Source organism: Patagioenas fasciata, chromosome 13 (assembly GCF_037038585.1).
Source record: "Patagioenas fasciata isolate bPatFas1 chromosome 13, bPatFas1.hap1, whole genome shotgun sequence".
Taxonomy (NCBI): Eukaryota; Metazoa; Chordata; class Aves; order Columbiformes; family Columbidae; genus Patagioenas; species Patagioenas fasciata.
Window position 1 is genome coordinate 24,119,664 of NC_092532.1, and position 24,782 is coordinate 24,144,445.

General features: G+C 43.8%; 1 protein-coding gene across 28 annotated transcripts in view; it reads left to right on the forward strand.

The window, feature by feature from the left end:
- The window catches only part of ESRP2 (epithelial splicing regulatory protein 2), a 97,574-nt gene that overhangs the window by 23,123 nt on the left and 49,669 nt on the right, over positions 1-24,782 (forward strand). For 15 of the 28 annotated variants that reach the window (XM_071814375.1, XM_071814369.1, XM_071814374.1 and 12 more), the window contains 5 exons: positions 4,476-4,660; positions 5,068-6,090; positions 14,574-14,701; positions 17,830-19,515; positions 21,512-21,818. The gene's annotated coding sequence lies outside the window, so the exon portion shown is untranslated. Of the gene's footprint in view, positions 1-4,475; positions 4,661-5,067; positions 6,091-14,573; positions 14,702-16,613; positions 16,631-17,580; positions 17,649-17,829; positions 19,516-21,511; positions 21,819-24,782 lie in introns of those variants that run through there. The other 13 variants (XM_071814385.1, XM_071814380.1, XM_071814368.1 and 10 more) reach the window with 11 other exon arrangements.

Sequence of the window (24,782 nt, forward strand, 5' to 3'; positions counted from 1 at the left end):
CATGAGATATGATCTTCCACTTCATTTAGATGAATGCCATCAATTGAACAAAGTTAAATATTTAGCATCCTGAGCACAATAGCAAAGGAGAAAAAATGCTTGGTATGTGTTTAAAAACATGATGATTTCCCAAGTATCGAATTCATATTGCATTAATTGGAAAATATATTTTTTGTTATTGCTATGTAATTTAACACACATAAGTTGTTTTAGACACATGGGTAGTTTCACAGTGATATTCATTTAATGTTCTAAATTACTGGTGCTATCCATGTATTAAGCCGTATGAAAGAGAATGAAACTGTTTAAGAACACACAGAGCATTTTCCGACCTTTTTTAGCAGTAGTTGGAGCTGCAGGAGGCGAGCAGGCCTTTAGCATGAGCTGACCTGACCTGGCAGCAGGGGCTGGTTTACGCTTCCCTTACACACATACTGCTGTCTGCGTTGGAGGAGATAACACCCTTTCTGTGCTCCAGCTGCTGTTGCAGTGGATTACTTCCTAAATACTTGCAAACAGCATTTCTGGAGGAGCTGGGGCCTGGCACCCAGGCCAGGGGCTGCCATGTGGCTCCTCCCTGTGCAGACCCCAGCTCTGCAGCACAGGGCTGGATTGCAGTGTAGCCGTTTACAGCTAATTTCAACATGTCTGAGTAGCATAGTGGGACAGTGGTGAATAGATTCGCACACCCAAATGTCCCACTTTACCAAATCTCTTCTCACTTTTTACATTTACAAGCAAAATTAAACACACAGAGTGTGGCATTGATAAGCTTGGGAAGTGAAGTGTCGTATTTTCAGGCTAAGTGTCAACATAGGCTTAATATTCACCCTGGCTGCTTTGGCCCAAACCACTTCCTTTTCATTGTGCTTCTTCCCCTTTTCACACGCCAAGCATCTCCCCATCATTCCTGGCTGAGCAGAAGTGTGGTGGTGTCTGGTGGCTGGTACAGCCGCAGCTGTCATGTGGAAACATGCCTCAGATCATTATTCTTCTGTAAAATGGATCACAAGAAAAAAAAAAGGGGGAAACCCAATTTGCTTTGTCTGAATCGCAAGATAAAGATTAAGCTTTTAAGCTAACCCAGTTCCCATATTTTGCTTAATATTATAGTTCATTCTATTCTTCAAAGAGCTCTATTAAAGGAATAGTAATTACTAAATAATCCAATCACGGGAAAACCTAAGGATTTATCTGTTTTCTATAACATCATTAACTCCTTTGAACAGTTAATTATCTATCTCTAAAATCGGTTGTTTAAACACTGACTCTGAATGTGTAATTAATGATTCCATGGTAGCAAATAAACCAATACAGCATGAAGATATTTTTTCTTTAAGGAAGAAGGATTTCAACCTGTATAAAAAGAGGCTCGGGAAATGGAAAATTCTCTCTGCAGTTGTTAACAGAATGGAGGAGACTCCGTTCAAACAAGAAAATAGGGGGATGTCACAGTAAGAAACGCAATGAAAGTAAATTACTATTTCTCTAACCCATTTATAACTGGCCTGTGGGTGCCGGGGCTACAGGTGTTCGTGGAAATAAGTAGTGTTGCAGAAATTGTCAAATGCTTTGATTTTGTGACCAGTTATAGCAGCTAAGGCAATGATCAGAAGTAACTCTATCTGCCGCCTCAGGGTACGAGCTGGGGTCAGGAGGGCACTCCTTTTAGTGCCCCGCCATTACACGTGTCTCAGAAGAAGATTTCTCTTTATGTTTTTTCTAGGAATTCACATTCCTAGAAGCTTTAGCTGTTTGATGATTGTGGACAAAGAGACCGGTTTGGTATTTAATATAAAACATATCTGTAGAAATTCCATCCTGCTTCAAACTGGAAGCGGAAGATAAGCAGGGGTTGCAGATGCTGCCCTGGTGAGCTGCGTGCAGGGAGCCCGCTCTGTGCTACTCGTGATGTTGGTCTGCGCGTTATTGCTCCCAGTTCACAGACGGGAGGTACCCATGGGCACACAACGCATCTCAGGTTAAGAGTTAGAGAAGTGTAACAATATGTTACCATGGTTAAGTATAGATCTAACAAAATTGTCAACATACTGCACAGGTAGGCAAAACACTTCCAAAATTTTATTATTAAAAGACTTTGCTGACATTTTCTAGAATGGATTGTTCAGGAAGATAAACGTCTTAAACTGGTATGGAATTAAACTTTGTAGGGTTTTGCAAGTGCCTTCCTGGATTGAGAACAAGGAAGAATTAATAACAGAGAAAGTTACATTAAAACAATACATTAAACTTTAAGAATTAACGTTTTTTCAGGGTATAGTTAGAATGAACAGAGTTAAGTATATGAATTATATATTAATTACAGAAATAATTTATTTTACAAAGCTTCCCACATCTTAATTAAAGCAAAAATTTTAGCTTTGGATTGCAAAAGCCTCTAAAGAAGTTTGAAACAAAAGCAAGGAACATATAGTCACAAAGCAATCTCAAACAGTAATTTTTATCTGGAATAACGATTTTTCAGAAATTAACAACCAACAGTCTTCAGACCGAACACCTGCTCTTCAGGCATTTGATCTCAACATGTCTCAGAGGTCATTGCGATTAGACAAGCAACCCCATAGGAAGGCAGTTTTGCTGGGGTGTTGTCCGTGCCCTCGCAGCTCTCGTGTTTCACCCCGTGGCCGGGAGGTTGAACTGGGCCGTGCTGCCGGTGGCTCACAGCTGCTCACCAGCTTCCAGTGCCAGGCACACGCCGGTCTCATCGCCTCTGGCCTTCACTTCTTTTATAACCCACAATACCCACATATTCATTAGAATATGGAGAAGATGATGCATAGTTAGAAAAGATTTAATGAGCTAGGAAATTGTCGTTTTACCTTTTGCTCAATTAACGCCAGGAACAATCCCGTTCAATAAGTTTGTTTGTGTGCACACATCTGGATGTTGTATACAGGGAGAGATTACATATATAATGCGTCATGTTTTTCCACAGGATAAACAAAGTCTTTTTACTGAAGTTAAAAGTCAAACACATATGTTATAAAAGCAAGGAAGATCCCTAATTGTGTAATGAGTTTGTTCCTGCATAACTGTTGTGTGCATTAGTTAATCCCATTGACTTTAATATGACCACTCCCAGGCTTAAAAGTATGTGCTGAACATTTAGCTTTTCAGAGGAACCAGAGTATAAAAAACTTCCTGAGCAGGAAGCTAATTCCAGGGATTTTTTTTGTCTTTTGGAAGAATGTTCCTAATATGTATGTACTCTGCCCAACGTGATTTCTGATACCCACAACAGTTTCTTCACGTGTGGTCTATTCCCACGTGCCTATGTGTTTGAAAAACGAGGCGCATCCATTCTCTGAAGGTATTCAAAAGTTGTAACTGCCACAAGGAAATAATTTTTTATATGAAGAAAGAAAGGGCCCACCATGGTCACCCAGCCTGAGGATGTATATATCGTACAGAAGCTCTTGTTGGCTAGCAAAGTATCAGAAAGTCCACTCTTGTGTAGTAATAGCACATAGTAAACTAGATCAAGAACGGGTTGCAGACAGCTTCTGCAGAGCGTGCGATGTGCTGCATGTCACACCCCAGCATGCCCTGTAGCAGCTTGTTTGTACATCTGTACCTACCGGCGGTAGGATCCTTGTTTCACCTAGGCTCAGATTTCATTTAATGGGTGCAAGCAGCCCGGATAGTAGAAATAGGAAAAACTGAGTAGTAGATTGGTTACATTTAGTCTGAATACCATACAAAGCCTTCCTGACTAAGATATATCAAAGTATAGATAAGAAGCGGGAAATTTTTAATGTAAAATCAAGGTCTCTATAAACATGAAAATGGTGAACACCCCTGAGAAATAAAAATTTGAAAATGCAGATTCTGATCTATTTGCATAATGGAAGGGTTTGAGATTAAAAATAAAACCCAACAGGCGTAATGAGATTTGCAATAAAAACCAGAAGCGTGCAAATCTAATGGTAGCTTCCTCTTGAAAGAATACAATACTTCAGGTACTGTAATCTAAAAGCAGTGCTGTGGAGCAAAATAGGAGAGTTTGGAAGTTGAGGACATTGCTAATTTTACTTTACTCGAACTTTTGGGCCATGATTTGGTTAACATTAATAGAAAAGACATCAGAATCTGGAGATACGCTTTTGAAAAGTGCTTAAGAATACTAATAGCTCCTCTTCTGTATGCATAAGTGATGGCAGCGGCACGGTTCTCACCATCTAACTTAAGGTATTTAACTAAGGCAGTTAAGTTACAAAACTGGCTTCCTATGACTTCAGGAGATGTCTTAAATTAAATTAAAAGCTTGATGCTACCAAAAAAGAACTTCTCTCTTCCCTCCACCCTTCTCCTGTCACCCTCTCTGCTCTTGGCTGCGTGATCCCACTGCTCACCTTGAGCCACCTCTGGAACGTATCTGGCTGCAGGTTGTTCAGCCTGATAAAGCAGCAAAAAATGATCCATGTCCACCTTCCAAGGGTGTACATTTCTGCTAGGTTAGTGAGTTTGCTTGCCTGACCTCGAGAGCAGTCGGATAAACTCCAGAGGCAACACAAGGAAGATGTGGGAGAAGAGAAAAAGGAGCTGGAAAGCAGGGACAGGACTGGTTGCCCTCCAGAACTGTTGATTTGGCTTGGCCTCCTGTCACCCTCTGGACTCCCTACTTAACCCCCAGAAAGAAGTAAGTAGCTCCTGAAGTAATTTAGAGGAAGATCTTATTCCTCTGCCAACTATATAAAAATGTGAGATTACTTTTCCTGTTTCCCCTGGGTTGTGTTTTGTTTTTCACTCAATACGTATTTCGATGTTTCTTTCAGTGTGGGACTTTGTTTATAATTCTTCCTACTGCATCATTTGTATTAACAACGTATCTTTTGTTCTCATTATTACTCCTCTTCTAGCTATATAATGGCTTAGTGTTTGTGTTCCTCTGCAGTTGCTTTGGCTACATCCATTTGAATTTTCTGCTCTGCATGCTGCTGTCTATTTGAGAACATAGTTCTTTCTGCAGTTGCTTACTTTCTGTATAACGTTGAATTTGGGTTTTTTTTTTCCGTTGTTTGGTTTGTGTTTTTTTTTCTATTTCAGTCTTGATTCTCCAGCAAAAAACTTCAGGAGATTGTCACAGAGCAAGATGTCACTAGCACGTAGGGAAAAAGCCTCAGGAGAAGTAAGAGACAACACTTTGCAACAAGCCAGACTTGTTCACTTATTTGTTTAACCCCTGACAAATAGGGTGAGTCAGAGATTTGGCTTTTTCCTTGTGTTACGGATCTAGCCGACTGTTTGGTTCAGAAAATGCTTCCATCAAGCCAGGGACTCGGATTCCTCCAGTTCTGTCGCACCTGACGGCGGTAGCTCCCTGAAGAAGAGAGCCGCGCAAGGGAAGAGCCGCACGCCCTGGTGCCGTGGGTGACGCAGCACAGGTGCCTCAGCGCTGCTGTGGTGGGAAGTGCTGGGGCTGGGCCGGTGACCGAGGGGTGTCCCCAGGGAGCCCAGGGGAGGAGAGGGAAGGTGCAGCGCTGCTCAGCAGGTGTGCAGAGGGCTGGCTGGATGGATGAGAATGTGTTTGGAAGCTGTGGTGTAAATCTCACTTTCCGTGCATGAAACTTAATAGGTCTGAAGACTACTTGCAGTTTTTCATATCCCTGTGTCGCCTATCAGGTAAGCATTCTTTCTGATATTACAGAAAGAAAATATAGTAACCCATTCAGGGTTTTTTAGAGCCACAGTAGGTGATCTGGAAACAGAACCCAGACTTTCTGATTCTATGGCAGCTCTTTTCCCATTAGGTTCTTTCTCGTGTACCTCATGCTACTCTGCTGATAGTATTGCTGTACTTGGTTTTGGTATCAACATGTTCTCTTTGTATATCTTTCCTGATATATACATAATGATTTTTAAACTTTTTTCTTCTCCTACATCCATACTCTTGTTTCCTCTCTCCCGTGTTCCTTAGCCACATCTTCATTTGGTCAGTCTGCCCTGTCAGAGGTTTTGTGGCACCTGGGTCACACCGGTGCTAAAAGAAGGAGGCTCACAATATGAAATATTGGAAGATGGATAAAAAAGATCCATTTGAGCTATTGTACCTGTGAAGCATTAATGTAAGTCCTGCCAAGCCTGTGTCTTGAAAACTACCCTGTACATTTTCCTTCTCTCACAACTCGGACTTGCAAGTGAAAGCAGATTGACATAGTATTTGAAAACAGAGGTTATACTACGACACAGAGATGATTCATTCTGCTTGGTATTTTGTATGTCTATTTTCTTGTCTTTTATCTTCGTAAATGCATGACATCACGCACAAATTGGATATTCCAACTGCAAAATGAATCTGCTTTGTGACTGTGAATCATCCTTTAACACTGTGAGCTGCTGCTGCAATGATAAAGTTTGTTATCTGTAAACTGTGTCTCTTAACCTGTTGCTGAGTAGGCCATAAGTGCTTTTGGAAAAGTTATGGAAGCTTTCATGTCTATTGACCCTGTACATTCCTGGCATACTAAGACAGGAATTCCGAAGGATCTCCTCATGAGCTATTTATCTAGGTATTAGTCACGTAGCAAGCCATAAAGAGTTACCTTCTCTTCTGGGCCAATGTACATAGGTAATGCTTCCATTGTTAACCATTAACGTAGTATTGTAAGGATTGTTTTGATCTATTAACATTCAGAAGAGTTTTGATTTGTGTGCAGAAATGGCGGACATTCACAGGCTAAGGAGCAGCCCTCTCCCAGGGTGTGGATGTATGTGCATGCACAGAAAACAGAGTTCAGAGATAAACTGAGTTTCTGCTTGTAAAATTCAGGGATTGGTGATGGGCTTTCTTGTACAGTAGAATATAGAATCAGATTAGTTTATTATGGGGACGCTTAGTTGATCTGACAGAGTTTGGTCTATTGCATTTCCTTTCCTGTTTTACAGATGACTGAACTTTTCCCTCGGGATACAGAGTGAGGATTGAAGGCTGGCATTGGTCCTTCAACTCCTTTCCCAAAGTAAGGCAGATAAAAGTAAAATTTACTAAATCTCAGTAACACCTTTAAAGAAAGAGCAACTTTGGTTCTAAATTTAGTTAAAATCAGTATGGATCTAACAAAAAAAACCAAACTATGCACAGCACTACCAGGAGTATAAATGTAAATTTGGCAACTTTGCTCCTGGCACCCAGATCTTACTTAATACAAACACAATGTCACATGCAGCAATGGCCAGCTTTCTGTCTGATGTTCCTATACAGTGCACAGCAATGTATGTCATTCATAGGCTTGCTGAGGCCGGAAGCAAACAGCGTTTGCGGTATCAACATTGCCCCTGCAGTCCTCCTCCCCACCCGGAACTGGCCCTTTCCTGTAGGAGTCAAAGTGAAAACATGGCCCGAGGGTGGATTTGAAGTTGAATACTGATTAATTCGAGCAGGGTTTTCTAAGTTGAAGAGATGGTGTGAAAGGCAGGGTTTGGCATAAATAAATAAACAAAAAGTAAAACTGGCATCTCGAGAGCTGAGACCTGTGAATGCAGGCACGAGCTGGGGGCAAAGAAAGAAAGATGCTAGCAAACCTCTGACTGATTCTAACTGCATTTGTGAAAGGTTTAATTGAAAACATGTATATGACAAGTGTATAAATTGGTTTTGCACGTGTTCTGGTCAGTTTTGGTAGCGTTCTGGAATGGAATATCGTGACAGTCCCCTACAAGCATTTCAAAAGTACCGTTTTGTTTCCAGGTTTTTCAGTGCAGAAGTGTGCTTTCTTGTTTCTGTGGAAGCCGCTAGAGAGCAGCAAATATTTTAAGAGTGGTCAGTCAGGAATGCAACTGGTCAGTGGTCACCAAGATGATCAGTCAAGTAATGATGGTAAAAGAAGCAGAGCCAGGTCACTACTTGCCCAGTTTCCTTACAGATCCAGTCTGCTTGTTTTCTCGGTATAACTGTGAGTAGACATTACACATTTAGGTTTATTCCTACAGGTTATTTCTTTCCAGTAACCGTCAAAACAGTATCTACTCCATTCGCAAGTTTAAGCAAGTGCTTACTCATCGTCACAAATCGCAGTTCACCAGTTTGAAAGGCAGGAGGTGTAAGAACAAATCATTGCTAAGGAGAAAATCTCTCTAACTGGAAATTTGTTGGTCAGTCTTAAAATAGGCGGTGGATTACAATTTGGTTTGTGTTGGTAAATTTTCTTTATAGATATCACTTATCTCTAAGTGGTTTAGCTGAAAAAAAATATGTCCGGACTGGCCTTTTGATTTTCAGCATCAGCAGAGAAATGGAGCTTAAAGAATGTAGAAGCAAAATCTAGCCCAGACTATTCCAGATTGTGTTTTATTTCCTCCATGTACAGATTCAACCTTTCAGAATGTAATTTTATGCCCTTTAAAATAACTTTCTTATTTAGGTCTCCAGGGTAGGATCAAAAATATATATGATAAAGCCGAGTTACGTTGTGTTCTTTTGATAGTGAATACACATTGTCTTACCCCACGCCCTCAGGGAGGAAAGAGAGAAGAATGCAAATGACATGCGGTTTTACTGGCCGCAAATGGCAAATAAGAAATAGACATTTTAAAATGGAAATTTAACATTGCTAAATAAAAATTTAAAGAAAGGGACAGAAGCTCATTTTTTTGCTGTTGCAAACCACACGGTTCTGCTGGGTGAACTCTTGCGTTGCCCAGCTTAGAAGCCTGCAAAACCTTGCTAACGCCATTCCTAGAGAAGAGTAGTGAACAGTTTTCTGTCCCACGGTCCCATTCACATCCCATAATTTCATGAGAGTCCAAATATTTAATCTGTTTAATCATTCTGTTTCCAAATCTTGTGCGACAGACTTTCCTAGCAATTCCTGCCTTGTGAAATACCCCAGCCTACCAGCTGGGATATCAAGAAATAAGAAGAACAAAGCAATGATAACAGGAATGTTCTTTAACTTAGTACAAATAGTACTTTTTAAACAATCAAGTGGTTCTGGATTTATGTGAGATTGTTTAAGAGCATTATGAAATTCTGTGTTTTGGCTGTGAGGGAGTTAACAGCCTGAGGCTGCACGGGGCTTTCAGAAGCTCTAAAAATACATATATATATATATTTTTTTTTAGGAGTTCCTTGTATCTTATCTAGAAAAGTAAAATCTTGCAAATTTGTTTTCCCAGTTTTAGAGTATTTCTTTGATTCACTGTTTTGATCTCTTGAAAGTGTAACTCAAAGCAATATGAAACCTTCATCTTTTTGCTAGTAGGACCACAAGCTTTCCAGTGCATGTGACTGAACATGCCAGACATACCTGCATGCTGACAGGTGCGGTAGCTATGCTGCCCTGGGGCAGGGCCGCGGATTTGGGCTGTGAGTGGAAACGCCTGCTGCAGCAGTCACTGCTGCTGGGAAGAGCTCGGGTTTGGGTTGTCAGTGAAAACACGCCTGCTGCAGCAGTCCCTGCTGCTGGGAAGAGCTCGGGTTTGGGCTGTGAGTGAAAACACGCCTGCTGCAGCAGTCCCTGCTGCTGGGAAGAGCTCGGGTTTGGGCTGTGAGTGAAAACACGCCTGCTGCAGCAGTCCCTGCTGCTGGGAAGAGCTCGGGTTTGGGCTGTCAGTGAAAACACGCCTGCTGCAGCAGTCCCTGCTGCTGGGAAGAGCTCGGGTTTGGGTTGTCAGTGAAAACACGCCTGCTGCAGCAGTCCCTGCTGCTGGGAAGAGCTCGGGTTTGGGCTGTGAGTGGAAACGCCTGCTGCAGCAGTCCCTGCTGCTGGGAAGAGCTCGGGTTTGGGCTGTCAGTGAAAACACGCCTGCTGCAGCAGTCACTGCTGCTGGGAAGAGCTCGGGTTTGGGCTGTGAGTGAAAACACGCCTGCTGCAGCAGTCCCTGCTGCTGGGAAGAGCTCGGGTTTGGGCTGTCAGTGAAAACACGCCTGCTGCAGCAGTCCCTGCTGCTGGGAAGAGCTCGGGTTTGGGCTGTCAGTGAAAACACGCCTGCTGCAGCAGTCCCTGCTGCTGGGAAGAGCTCGGGTTTGGGTTGTCAGTGAAAACACGCCTGCTGCAGCAGTCCCTGCTGCTGGGAAGAGCTCGGGTTTGGGCTGTCAGTGAAAACACGCCTGCTGCAGCAGTCCCTGCTGCTGGGAAGAGCTCGGGTTTGGGCTGTGAGTGAAAACACGCCTGCTGCAGCAGTCCCTGCTGCTGGGAAGAGCTCGGGTTTGGGCTGTCAGTGAAAACACGCCTGCTGCAGCAGTCCCTGCTGCTGGGAAGAGCTCGGGTTTGGGCTGTGAGTGAAAACACGCCTGCTGCAGCAGTCCCTGCTGCTGGGAAGAGCTCGGGTTTGGGCTGTCAGTGAAAACACGCCTGCTGCAGCAGTCCCTGCTGCTGGGAAGAGCTCGGGTTTGGGTTGTCAGTGAAAACACGCCTGCTGCAGCAGTCCCTGCTGCTGGGAAGAGCTCGGGTTTGGGCTGTGAGTGGAAACGCCTGCTGCAGCAGTCCCTGCTGCTGGGAAGAGCTCGGGTTTGGGCTGTCAGTGAAAACACGCCTGCTGCAGCAGTCACTGCTGCTGGGAAGAGCTCGGGTTTGGGCTGTGAGTGAAAACACGCCTGCTGCAGCAGTCACTGCTGCTGGGAAGAGCTCGGGTTTGGGCTGTCAGTGAAAACACGCCTGCTGCAGCAGTCCCTGCTGCTGGGAAGAGCTCGGGTTTGGGCTGTCAGTGAAAACACGCCTGCTGCAGCAGTCCCTGCTGCTGGGAAGAGCTCGGGTTTGGGCTGTCAGTGAAAACACGCCTGCTGCAGCAGTCCCTGCTGCTGGGAAGAGCTCGGGTTTGGGTTGTCAGTGAAAACACGCCTGCTGCAGCAGTCCCTGCTGCTGGGAAGAGCTCGGGTTTGGGCTGTCAGTGAAAACACGCCTGCTGCAGCAGTCCCTGCTGCTGGGAAGAGCTCGGGTTTGGGCTGTGAGTGAAAACACGCCTGCTGCAGCAGTCCCTGCTGCTGGGAAGAGCTCGGGTTTGGGTTGTCAGTGAAAACACGCCTGCTGCAGCAGTCCCTGCTGCTGGGAAGAGCTCGGGTTTGGGTTGTCAGTGAAAACACGCCTGCTGCAGCAGTCCCTGCTGCTGGGAAGAGCTCGGGTTTGGGCTGTCAGTGAAAACACGCCTGCTGCAGCAGTCCCTGCTGCTGGGAAGAGCTCGGGTTTGGGTTGTCAGTGAAAACACGCCTGCTGCAGCAGTCACTGCTGCTGGGAAGAGCTCGGGTTTGGGTTGTCAGTGAAAACACGCCTGCTGCAGCAGTCCCTGCTGCTGGGAAGAGCTCGGGTTTGGGCTGTCAGTGAAAACACGCCTGCTGCAGCAGTCCCTGCTGCTGGGAAGAGCTCGGGTTTGGGCTGTCAGTGAAAACACGCCTGCTGCAGCAGTCACTGCTGCTGGGAAGAGCTCGGGTTTGGGCTGTGAGTGAAAACACGCCTGCTGCAGCAGTCCCTGCTGCTGGGAAGAGCTCGGGTTTGGGCTGTCAGTGAAAACACGCCTGCTGCAGCAGTCCCTGCTGCTGGGAAGAGCTCGGGTTTGGGCTGTCAGTGAAAACACGCCTGATGCAGCAGTCCCTGCTGCTGGGAAGAGCTCGGGTTTGGGCTGTCAGTGAAAACACGCCTGCTGCAGCAGTCCCTGCTGCTGGGAAGAGCTCGGGTTTGGGCTGTCAGTGAAAACACGCCTGCTGCAGCAGTCACTGCTGCTGGGAAGAGCTCGGGTTTGGGCTGTCAGTGAAAACACGCCTGCTGCAGCAGTCCCTGCTGCTGGGAAGAGCTCGGGTTTGGGCTGTCAGTGAAAACACGCCTGCTGCAGCAGTCCCTGCTGCTGGGAAGAGCTCGGGTTTGGGCTGTCAGTGAAAACACGCCTGCTGCAGCAGTCCCTGCTGCTGGGAAGAGCTCGGGTTTGGGTTGTCAGTGAAAACACGCCTGCTGCAGCAGTCCCTGCTGCTGGGAAGAGCTCGCTTCAGCAGTCACGGTGCCAGGTGAGCAGCGAAGCTGGCTCTTCCCTTTGTGTCCATTTAGGATGAAAATTAAGAGAATCAACTGAAAACTCTTTTGTCAGAATCCTAACCAGATTGAACAAAATGGTCAGAGATTTTGAGAGTTTGAAGTTTCAGGTCACCAGAGGAGTTATTAAGTAAATACTTGAAATACAGCTTTCCTTTTCCACTGTCATGATCACTATTTTTTACATGTGAACTAGTGCATATAGGCCTAAAATGAGAAGAAAATTACTTATTTCTGTTCTTAGCTTTACCTCAGGACTTAGCTTAATGATCTCGTCTAGTCTAGCTCGAGCTGGCTTGGGAGATCTCTAGACCTGTGTATCTGCTACCGGCTCTACTCAGAGGACGCCTGACAGCTCGGATTCGGGAGCAGGGCCCTTGGCTTGGCGGGACTGCGGTTGTTCGCACCCGTACTCTCCACCCTGCTGCTCTCCAGGGATGCTGCAGCCATTCACACAGCAGTTGCTGAATTTTTGCATATTTTTTGACATGTTTTTCTGTGCTTTACAGCCTGCCATGTTAAAGAACACCAAAATCTGTGATATTTATCTGCAGTGTCTTGGACTGTAAATTGCAGCTACTGCTTCACAAGCTTCACAGCTGCTGTAAATTGCAGCTGCTTCACAAGCAACTCTGCTGAACCTCTGCAAAAAACATAGAGGCAGGATGCACATCAGGCTTGGCTTTGTTAGGCAGAACTGCAAAGCTACTCTCAGATCACCCCCTAGACTGCAGTTTGCAGCAAGGTGTTCTGAAACCACACTGGGTCAGGGCTGCTCCATAGGCAGCTGAACCTCTGTGCAGCAGAAACGAGGTACACACCTAGGAACAGGATTTTCGTCAGCATCCTAAGCTTGTTCTTGGTGCAGCAGAGCCGTTCTCGGTGCAGCAGAGCCATAGAGCCGTTCTCGGTGCAGCAGAGCCATAGAGCCATTCTTGGTGCGGCAGAGCCGTTCTCGGTGCAGCAGGGCCATAGAGCCATTCTTGGTGCGGCAGAGCCGTTCTCGGTGCAGCAGGGCCATAGAGGCGTTCTCGGTGCAGCAGAGCCATAGAGGCGTTCTCGGTGCAGCAGAGCCATAGAACCGTTCTCAGTGCGGCAGAGCCATAGAGCCATTCTTGATGCGGCAGAGCTGTTCTCGGTGCAGCAGGGCCATAGAGGCGTTCTCGGTGCAGCAGAGCCATAGAGGTGTTCTTGGTGCGGCAGAGCCATAGAGCTGTTCTCAGTGCGGCAGAGCCGATCTCGATGGAGCAGAGCTATAGAGCCGTTCTCGGTGCAGCAGAGCCATAGAGCTGTTCTCAGTGCAGCAGTGCCTGCTGAAGGGGCTTCTGTGTGATGGCTGCACCTCCCCTGCCCGGGGACCCAGAGTGCTCAGTGTCCTGCAGCAGGGCCGGGAATCGCTCTGCCCAGGCTGCTGGAGGAGAAGGGGCCCTGCTGGCCTTTGTGGGGGATTTTACTACCTGCTCTTGGTGTGGATAGCTGAGGTGCCAGTTACTGCCCTGACAATTTCATTCTCCACAAGATGTTCTCCAGCACTGTTGCCCACCTTACATGGGTCAGATACTGTTTCACTAATTCTGACAAAGTATCACAAATTAACTCCTAATAGTGTGCAATTAGAAGGTAAGCAGCTGGGGTTTGTAAGTCCTAGCAACAAGCTCGATTTTGATCTTCAGGGCGTGCCCTAAGCCTCATCCCTTGCCGTCTCCCAGAGATTTCAAAAGGTAGCCTGGCTACTCTTGTGACTCGGCCGTCTCTGTTAGTTTGCTCTCCTGACTGAAGTAAAAGAACAGCTACAAAGACTTGACAGTGATCTACTTTTCCTGGGAGCAATTGCTATATTTGGTAGAGTGTTGTAGGTTCACAAATTGTAGACTGTTGAAGTTGCAAATGGAATAGGAATTCCTAGAAGACTTTTACATTAGTATATGAAGTATATTGGAAATCTTGCATCAGTTTAGTATGGGAAAAAAGATACAAGTAAAGATACTTGTAAAGATACAAGATCTAAGATAAAATATCACTTAAAATGTCTTTTCTTTTAGTTCCCTTCACATGCTGCATTTGGGACAAATCAAACACCCTGTGGCTATTTCTTCTTCCTTTGATTTGTTTCTTATGCATCTCCTGTAAGCCATTGCCAGGATGTAGGTGTTTCAGGATCAGATCAACTTCTATGGCACAGAGGCCAGTGTTAGTAGCTGATTATCTTTCTACTGCCTTTCCTCACCCTGGTTCACAGGCCGGCACCGTGCGGGTCCGGCGGGATCGGCTGCAGCTGCGGGACACCAGGCGGTAACCGGGCAGCTCCCGCGCTGCGCCGCTAGAGGCTGCTCAATAAACGCGGCCCGCAGCCGCGCCCCTGCAGGAGGGCGAGTGCGTGTGTACTGCAGAAAAACGTTACTGGAGCAGCTGCCTGAAAGGCAGCGCATTCCTCCTGGCTGGGATAGTGAGGAGCTAGAGAAACAGAAGTGAAAGGAAAAAAAAAAAACAAAACTGAAGACTTCCTTTTCTGATTTCTGAGTAATTTTATTTGCTGGTTATAAGCATAAACAGTTGAAACCAAGATCTTGCTGATTGATGCTATTTCTGTTACAGGCCATTCTGCTCGGTGAAACTGAGGTGAACACAGAAACATGTATGCAGAAGGGCAAGTTAGAACTCATCAAAAACATCGAGGGATTTCATCTTCGGGCATCCTTCTGAATAACTGCTTAAGGAAAAAGGTATGTGTATATATGCTTATATATTTTAAATACATATCTGTATGTAAAAAGAAATATAGATGCATGTTGTTGAGGAAAGGGTTCCTAACAAATCCATTCATCCTTCTGTCTTCTGTTTCCATCATCTGCTGGAGTTTCTTGTTAAACTCGGATGAGAAAGAGGGATTGGTTTGTGTTTGCTGGAACTGCTGTCTCTCCAGTAGCTCTACCAACACAATACTTTATTTTGATGTTTAGTAAGGTCATACAGGGAATCACTGTAGGTTCTGTACTAAACCCCGGATCCCTAAACTTCAAAAACATGATCTAAGACCTTTCAAGCGAGAATGAACAAAAACTATATGTGGATGTCATGAGTTCTGATTACCAGAATGAACTACATCATATAAATTAATTGCATTTAGCAGAATCTAGAGGCAGATTCACAGGAAGAAGAGGTAAGAAAGTATCAGAGCCAAACATGGGCTCCAGAATGACCTCCCAAAATGGAGGTGGCCTGAGTCTTGACACTTCCATCAGCAGATTTAGTGTTGTGGAGCTGAAGGGACAGTCAAGCCAAGAGTTTACTAGTAGGTCAGTGCTGATTCATCTGGGGTGTTAAATGTTGCATTCGTTAAGCAATCATTGAGAAAGAAGCTGCTTCCTGGAGATTACTGGGTGGTGGGGAAGGCTCGATGGCCTGAGGCTGCTTTTGTTATTAAGAGGTGGGATGGGGGGGAAAACAGCTGGCTGCATGGTATTTATTCATGAGCAAAGCTGACTAACAAATAGGGCAGGGTGTTTCTAAATTTCTATTTCAGCCATCAGATTGGAGACCCTCTTGTAAACCTGGGTCACTTTATAACAAACTAAAGTTATACTTAAAGGAAGCAACTGTTCATGTGTCTGTGCATACTGCTGTAGATGTGGGTTCAGAACTAACTAAAAGGATCACTCAGAACACATATAGTTGTGCATCTGATGTGTTGAAAATATCTGTCTTTCATACCATCGGGTTTCTGAGATATTCTGGGAAATAAACACATTCTTGTCCAAGATCAGTTTCTGTCTCACACATCGATGGTATAAAGTATTGAAGGATAGTGCTGTGCTGTTATTTTTCTTCAGCTGTTACATCTGTGCTTTAGCTATCCCTCTGAAAAGATTTGAAACTATGACGTTCCAAAAGTCATTTGAAAGATCCGGAGGCTGAAATAGTTGCTGTGGTTATTTTAAAATACTGCTAAGCAGTCAGTGAGTGTGTGACCCATTAACTAATGAAGAGTTTGGCTGCTTACTGTTTAATCTCACTTTGTTGCTTTGTCTCCTTCTGTACATGCATCTGAAGTCAATAACTGTTACGTCTTTAGATCAATATGGTCTGTACTAAACTGATTAGGATGCGTGCCATAACGTGTTATTTATGACACCTTAAGGATGCTGTTCTTATGTCACCTCTCCTACTAACATTATATTTGCTTGAAGGACCCTATCAGTGCATAATACCACGATCATTCTTCTTGGCAGCAGTACTCACTGAAGCAGCTTGTAGTTAAAACAGAATTTCCAGCCCAAACCAACCCCCAAAAGAAATAGGTTGTGAAACTGTAACTTAATTTAGCTCAAGGCTAGTTAGGGAATCAAGGCTTTTGAAAATTACCTGAAAAATTTACTTGCCAAAACAAGTTTTAAACTCGTGGCTACAAACACAGAATCAGCTTTTTGCAGTATGTGATGAAAGGGATGTTGCATCACGGCTTGGGCCGGTCTTACAGCTGGCTGAAAGGGGGAGACTCTTTACTCTCGCTCCTGACTGGATGTCCCTGTCTGTGTAGGCTCTGGCAGTAGCAGACGGTGCAGAACAAAGTCAGCCTGCTGACTAAAAGGTGCTTTACCCATGATTTACCAAGTTGCATGTGGTCAGACTCCAGCTGGGCCAAACCACAGCAGGTGCAAAGAGACGGGATACGTGAAGCTGGGAAAGGGCAGAGTGGGGAAACCAGAAGGCCATCCCTCTTCTGGCAGTGGCAAGCCAGCAAACCAGCTTAGTTGTGCTATTTAACTTTAAAAGGTGTGCTCAGAAGTTTTGCTTGTAAAGGCAAGTGTCAAACGGCAGATTTTTCTGAACGGAGTTTAAATTTGGAATTCAATTCAGATTTGCAGGTGGTCATGTGAGCCTGTTGCCTGATAACTATCCAAACCATTAAAATTTTAAACTTAGGTATTATCTCTATATCAATGTTTGTTTGTTTAATTTCCCGTAGTAATACCATGCAACGAAACAGAACATACAGAGGTTTGAATACCCTCAGCCCATTTGGCAGTAATCTTACCATGCCCACTGGGATGAGAAGTGGCAGAGCAATCTATCAGTTTACTGTGATTTTAGCAGTTCCTTGAACTCGAGTCCAGCGTTCTCTTAGCAGTGCTGCTGAGACTATTGATTATGGTATCATTCATAACCCTGGTTTTTGCTCTTGTCATCTGGAGCAGTTCTGAGCAGCAGGTAAAACCGTCCCAAATGTCATAAAACGTCGTTGTTGGCCATTTAAACTGAAGCAGATGACTTTGAGGGAAATCAGATGGCGTGTGCCTGCCTTTTCTGGCAGGAGACTCTGGAAGGCTGCACTTGCTGCTGTAGACGCTCTGGCAGGTAACCGGGGTGTTATTGTCTTCAGCTGACAAAACTGTTCACAAAGCAAACTTCATCTATACCAGGTGTGGGAGAGTTTTCCCTATTCCGAGGCTGAATAGATCTTTGAAATGCTTTTGGCAGGCCGACTGTTAGTACGTATTTGTGTGTTAACTAGTTAATTCACACAGGTTATGAAAAATGATTGGCTGTAGGCCACATTAGAGCTGAACTAAGTTGTGAATTGTGTTTGCCTTGTGGATCATAGCGTGACTGCCCTCATCTTCATAGTAGAAAATGTTCGCGCAGAGGATGCCGTGGTGTTCAGCTCTAAAGGTTAGTGTAGTAATTATGAAAGCTAAACTGAGCAAATACATGCACATTTACCTTTTAACGTATGTGATGTAGTGTTTCTATTAACACTGCTACTGCTGAATTTTCCTGTGGACTGTAAAATTTCGTTGTTTTTTAGAGCCACGATTCAAGACAAAAGACTCAGAGTATTTCCTCCTTCTAGGTTGAAAAACTCCTTTTGTCATCCTGCCCCGTTGAGACCAACTGTACAGCTGCAGCAGCAGTGTGCCTGTCCTCTTGCCCTGCGTGTACTGCCTACTCGCATTTTCAAAGGTGACCGAATTCTGGGTGGCCTGTGAAGAAAAATACCTGTTTAAAAAGGGAAAGGGAAAGAATATCCATGGACTCTTCAAAACTTCTGTCTATCACCTCTGTATTATGAAAGTCTTGTATCCGATTCCCACATGTCATTATTGTATATAAAAACATACATATTTATATTTAAAATTGGATGTGTCTATTATCCTGTGGTTTTCTTTGTAGTGCATATGAAGTGTCAGACTTATTACTGTTTGAACATGCCTCCTATATTTTTTTTAGATACATGTACTTGTTTTTATACTCTTCAGGGTAAAAAATGCAAATTGGTCCAGAGAACACCCAAACCTGGGGGAGCAGTCTAATCGCTGGGTAGAATTTGACGGTCGTCTTCCCAAGACATTAAGGAGAATTATTAGAATTAAGTTGAAGGAAGCAAAGAGAAGGCTAAAGATGATGTACAAATGTGGAGCAGAGGTTTCTTCTGTAGTGCCTTTGGAAAACATAACCAAGAATCTTTTTATGTGAAGTTAGTAATTTAAAACTGACTTTGCAAATCCGAGTAGTGTTTTATCAGCACAGTGGTTCAACCATAAAAGTAGCCTAGGTGCAGCTTAATGTTATGTCCTTCTATTATTTCCTGAACCATATACAAATTAGTATGGATTATTATTTGAATGAGTCTGTAGGAGAAAATCCATAATGAGGTGTTGGTTCAGTTGATAGCACTTCCCATTTGACTTGACGGTGAGACAGTAGCTGCAGAGCACTGGTATGGGCTGCTGTGCCATTGCCATCTTCCAGAGCGTTTCTCACAAGAGGTTCGTGGTTTCATGGCCAAACAGAAGTGCATCATGATATTATGTCTACTTAAAGGCCTCCCACACTAATTTCGGCTTTTTAGAGCATGCTTCACTGCATGCCTAAGCCAGTGTGTGGTCTTGCAGAGATTAAATGACAGTTACATTCTATTAATATAATTCTACCCTTTAGCCACGGGCGAAGGACACAGTTTTGGAGTTTTCAAATAGAAAATGAAGGCAAGTGTGGCAACTTCAGAGCAAAGCTGCTTAGACATGAAGACGTTGCTGAGAGGGATGGAGGAAAGGTATCATAAGGGAGCGTTTATGTGGCAGGAACATGTCTCTCCTAGGCAGTCGTTGTAAAAAAGGGCCCTATGTAATGGTGGTAGAAAAGTGAGAGAATAATTTTCAAATAAAATAAAAATATGAAGTGTATAATGGCATTCTAGTAGATGTGAATTTTACCTTGTTAAGGCAGCTTTTTTTTGCAGTGTCACTTCCTTTCACTGGGGGGAAGAGGGAGACAACCACAACTGTATGTCCTGGGTGATGTGTTAATACATATTCAGGTTATACCTGTGATAATATTGGGGGAAACTTGTGGTTTCTACAGATGTTTGATCATTCTGTGGTGCTATGTACTCAGCCAATATTCTGCATTTTCAGATACTCAAAAGTATTGAAAAATATAAACCAAAGGAAGATTGTAGGAAGCTTGAGATGCTGAAAGGGAAGAGATCAAGTGTCTGCCTTTGGTCCAAACTTGAAAACACTGAGAGAATACAAAGGTGAGGAATGAAAATGAATATACAGCAAAGGATCTATGTATATGTGCGTGTAGATATACATACATATGGGATCACATATTTGGTGAGCTTGCTATCCAAACACTAACATTACCTTGGTTGAAATAAGATGTACTTTGATCTAGGAAATAGATTAGGAACTGAACTATTATGTTTTGATTCTTTGAAATCTGACGTTGAAGTCATTGAAGTGGTTCAAACAGTATGTAGATTAGTGTATACATCTTTATCCTCTAAAGGACTGAATAAATGAAACGAATAGATCCCCAGCTCTAATTTTCCTTTGTGTATAAACAATGCTCTTCAAATTACTGGGCTTTGGCTCACTCAAGGACAGTGGATCAAATGAACTCCTTGATGTTTCACCCCCAAACTAATCGTTCTTGACACATGCTGAAGTTTTTGTTTCATCTTAAAAACGAAGGTGGAAACTGGGACTTTATAAGTTTGAGAGCATTCCAATACACGTCCTTTGCAACCATTGTGCAAACCATCATGCCCAATGCCAAGTGAAGTTCCCTGTTGAAATGTGACAAATGTTCCTTGTCATCTAGCCTTGATTGTATTGTGGAAAGACAAATGAAGACTGAGGAGCAAATTTTGTATTAAATAGCAGCACTTGACAATGAATATTTGTTGCCCACGAACCAGAAACTATTGGCCTGACTTGCACAACTGTTGGCTTATTTATCCCTTTCCTGAAACAGACTTGACATTTTTTTTCAGCCGAGACTGTATAATCCTGCTGTTTAACCTGTGTATTACCAGTCACTTAGGATTCCTCTAAGAAAGGCTTCTTTTGTCTTCTACATGAAAGGAAAATAAAAGTCTGTCTTATGCAGCATATCTTCCATACGGCAATGAAGAAGTGACTCTATGGTTGTTTGTACGTAGTGGTTTCGTAAATCCCTTTGGGCCTAGTCTTGAGAAAGGCAGCTAATCCCAGCAAAAGGGTGGTTTCACATGGAATCTTTGCAGAGCTGTGGAACACATTCCTCCCCCCCAGTTGCCCAGGCTGTTTGCGTACTGGGGCTCTGGTTGTTACTACAGATAAATTGTGCAAATAAATGAAGCTGGCCTTCATTTCACACCTACTAGTTCTGCTTTGTCACATGTAAGCACACCACCTCCTTCCTCCCCGCCCCCCGTGGTGCACTGTGACTCATGGGGCGCTGTTCCTTGCAGCAGTGAAGATGCACCCAGGAACGGCTGGCTGTCTCTCTACTGCTTTCAGGCCTGTGCAACCAAGTTGTAATTCTTAAAGTACAAAACCCTTCCCGCTGCATTTGAGGCTGCATCATCCTGATGTGTGCTGCAGGTTTCATCCTCAGAAAAGTTAAAGTAATAAGTTTGTAATTTTCTTTAGCTGTCTACCTGTAAGTATTTTCCTCTTTAAAGAAATCCTGACGTGAACTTGCGTTAAAATGATGTTGATTTTTTTTTCTGTCCTTTCTTTTAATTGTTGTGATTACAAAATCCTGGAGGATTCTGAGTGAAATTCCCACAGAATACAATTACTCACACTGACTCCACCTTACTGCTGCGCTACTAACTGTGTCTTATTCATCATCATTACTATCCACTGAAGCATTAAAAGCTGCTATAATTTGTAACATGCCACAAAAACTGTAAGAAATACTTAATGGTAACGTGAAGTCCCATTTTCAGTGTGCAGTGGTGATAAAACAAAAGGTGGGTTTATATCCTGGATCGGAGGGAACCTGTGAAGCTCTGGGAATGACTCATCAGCGAGGAGGTTTGCTGTGGGTTTTGCTTTGGGCATTTGCAGACAGCTTCAGTTTCAGCAGAGTTCTGTGCTTCGCGTTTTGTTGGGTTTTGTTTGTTTGTTTTTATTGTACTGAATGTGTGTTTGAAAACTGTTTCTTTAAATATACGGTGTTAAAAAGAAAACACCACACATTCTTGTAAATACTGAGTGCTGATAGGACTGACAGATATTTTCATATAATAATTTCAGTTACAGATACACCAGAAAAAGGAGGGTGCAAGGGATCTGGCAATTATACCATGATGCTGCCTCGGCGCACTGAGCGTTGTTTACATGTAACGAACCCTTATCCTGTCTGCTGGATCCTGTCAGCCTGTCATTGCTCTAATGCAGCGTTTGTAGCAGCCCCGGGGGATTTGAGAGGAACCTACCCATTCATTTTCTCCTGGTCACAGAGCAGCCACCAATGCAAAAGCTGGATTCAAACCGATGAAAGGGCAGGAGATATATGATCAGTATGCTAAGCATCAGATACTTTTGAAAAATACATCTCATGGTAAGCACTTCCCCAAAACCTTGTGTGAACTATTTAAGTGGAGCACAAAGACAGGTGACGTGCACTGGCTTTGCCAGCCAGCCAAGATCTTCTGATCTGGCTGTTTGTGCCTCTTTACCTCCAGTTACCTCTCTGGAGTACAGGAGGCTGCTCTGCTGAGCAAGAAGCGCTAAGTATGTTCATAAAGGTGTGGCTTAGCTCCCTAGCAATTCCATGGTAACAGGGGCGTAGTAAACTAGCCTTAAGTAAAACAAACAGGCTTTGTGGAAATCAAAAGTTGAGAATGCAAGCTGTTCACATCTCTTTGATTAAAGCAGCTAATCTTTGATTGAAGGTGGTGGGCTCCACCTTGTTCCCCTACACCAAACAGGTTCACACGGGTTGGGTAGATTAAGTCTTGTGCTTTCAATACCAATGCAAATGAATGTTTGTAGTCATTTTTGTAAGATGTGTTGTGAGAAAAAGATATTAAATTTACATGTTATTTTATCACAAACATAATGTTAAGTAAAAGGAAAAGCCTGGTATCGTTTATTAAAAATCTCATTACCCTGTACAGAATGGCTTATCTTACACTGGGAAGTACAGAGCAGAACCCATAATACTGAAAAGAATCTCCGCCCTTTGTTATTGAGTCCTTTTGCTTTGTCTTCCTCAAGGGAGATTATGTGTTCCTACCAGTCCTTCACCAGCACAAGTTCAACTCTTACACAAGACAAAGGAGATTGCTTATACTTTCATCTGGCTAGGCAGAATTGCATTTATAGACGGTGTTCCCTTCTCCAGGAATCTACACGGTGAAAGCACACCTTTTTTCCTACTGTAGTTACACCCTCAGACAGGGATTCCTGCATAGCTAGAAAGTAATCCAGAGATCTGAAGAGGCAAGACCTGTTCTGCAGTCTTACAGCTTCCACCCATACAAAGTAGGTGCAAAATGCTACCCAAGGTGACTCATCTATGACGGTGATAGCCAGCCTGGCTGCCTCTAGTGACAGCCGAGTGTTCAGTAGTGATCGGCTGTAGAAAAGCTTGATGTGCCCTGAGGCCATGGCTTTGTGATGCTGTAGGGCAGCAGCACCCCTCCTCCCGTTCCCATGAGTCCTGTTTTTGCCCGGATAGCTGTTTGTGGGACCAGCCTGTGGACCAAGTGGGGGAATGGCTGCATCTTCAGGAACACTCTACCAAAATGAGGTGGTGTGCTGTTCTATTTGCTTTGAGCTGAGTCAGATCCAGCTTTCTGAAACTGGATCAATATTTCAAAGCTGATCCACAGCGTAGCCCCACAAGTAGTAGTGCTGAGGAATCAGAGGGGACAGTGAGCCAAGAGCGGGCTAAGGATGAGTGGCTGGGGCTGGATGAACGAGGTATGCCTGAAATTTGTATTGATGTCAAACATATTTTATTAGGAAAACTACAATTTAAGTGCACAGCTTGTCATATGTGGCAGGCCAAACAACTCCTAACTACGCTCATTTCATCAGTGGGAGTATGTTTGCTTATAGCGCATACTAGGATTTAATCTATCTGAAAAATAATGAAGGAGTAGGTTGGCCTCCTCTGGCTCCCTGCTCACACAAAGCAAAGCACCAGAGAGCGTCAAGGAATGGTTGAGAGTTAAAGTTATGCCCTAGCCATCGAAGTCACCCAGAGCAGTGTCAGTACATGAGCTCTAGTCACTGTAGCCTCTCCCAGAGCGTGCCAGGCAACTTTCTCATGTGCACGCCCCAGGGCTCTTTTCCTCACCACCATATATTTTGGTGTAGAAAGGGCAAAATCTTCATGTATGTTAACTGTATGATTGAAATAAATAGTTGAGAAAACCAAGGAATGACGAGGTGACATTTCCTGTCAAACAAGGGTGTGCCACATTAGCAGAGCATTGTGGAGGGCAGGTGTGGTAGTACTGGCACTTATAAAACAGCTCTGTCATGGTACATTATCACAGCTCCAGCTTATTGGGAAGCGAAGGGGCAGAACTCATTGCACCCGCTCGCCGTGTGCCTAGTTATTATCTGTGTTTATGAAGCAATTCTGTGGCTATTAAGTGATAAAATGCACTGAATTGCATCATATGGCATATTAAATTCAAAATGTATGCAGTATGCCAAATGGAAGAATCTAAGCAGAGCTGTCTTCCCCCCCACCCCCCTGCTTTTTTTGTTACTTGAATACATTTCACCTCCGTGCAGTATGTTTCTGAAAGAACGTTCATTTTCAGGAATTCATATCACTCTCTAGTATCAGATGTATCAGTAAGGACACTACTCTACCTTCCTTCCACTGTAGACTCCACAGCATATAGAATCCATCCTCGGGCCAAAGGAAGAAGTGTATTTGTTGAATTATGCTCAGAGGTTAAAATGAAGAGGGGATTTGTTGAATAGATACACGGAAAATTATTTGAATGAGAGTCAGATTACTAACAGAACTAACTATATAATACAGTTCAGGGTGAACTAGAGTCTTGATGCAAGCAATTGCATCTGGAGGTGCTGGAGAAAAAATGAGATACCTTTGCAAAAACTGTAGTTGTCTTATCAAGTTACAAATGGGAGAAAATAAACTCATCTAATCTTCCTAGCAACTGGCAGATGAGTCCTAGATTCTGATACTGGAGAGTCAGACAAGACCATGTGCTTCCAAGACAAAGACAATAAACGTTGTACCAGAGGCCTGATTCTTTGGGGAAGTTGTTCCATCCCTGTAATTGGGTAGAATAGGACACAGAGCACATTTGAAGTACCCCTGACAGGTTCCAATCATTGGTGGTAGAAGTGGAGCAAAATAAACACAATCAAGGTGAAAGATAGGTCTCCCATGATGTCTATTTTGGATGCACATAGTTGCATTCATCAGTTTATTATACAAAATACTTTGATGAAATGTTTTTAAAAGCCTAAGTGCTTCAACAGGTGATTAAGTTTTGCTTAAGTTTTGCATTTATATTTTACTTCTATTTAT